This window comes from Phaethon lepturus, unplaced genomic scaffold, assembly GCF_000687285.1.
Source record: "Phaethon lepturus isolate BGI_N335 unplaced genomic scaffold, ASM68728v1 scaffold17957, whole genome shotgun sequence".
NCBI classification, from domain to species: domain Eukaryota; kingdom Metazoa; phylum Chordata; class Aves; order Phaethontiformes; family Phaethontidae; genus Phaethon; species Phaethon lepturus.
The window spans coordinates 33307-33538 of record NW_010551336.1 but is presented as its reverse complement, the minus strand read 5'-3'; the positions used below and the strand labels follow the sequence as shown (position 1 = coordinate 33538).

Genomic DNA, 232 nt, shown 5'->3' with positions numbered 1-232 from the left:
ATATTGTGGAGGGGGGAAAGTAGCCCAATAAAGGAATTATTCTTAAGAAATCTACAAAGAATGTAGAAACAAAATTTTATAATCCTTTAGGACCAACATTTGGCAAGTAATTAAAAAAAAAAAAGAATACACTGAAAAATACTTTCTTTAATATTATACATCAGGCACAACACTTTTTTTGTTTGTTTTTGTTTTAAGATTTCATCTGCATAAAAGGTTTGTAGGATCAGCA

The 232-nt window shown here is 28.0% G+C and overlaps 1 protein-coding gene across 1 annotated transcript in view; it reads right to left on the bottom strand.

The window, feature by feature from the left end:
- LOC104623713 (membrane-associated guanylate kinase, WW and PDZ domain-containing protein 1-like) overlaps positions 1-232 on the bottom strand; it is a gene marked incomplete at its 5' end in the record, with an annotated part of 42064 nt that overhangs the window by 10268 nt on the left and 31564 nt on the right. The gene's annotated exons all lie outside the window — the stretch shown is intronic.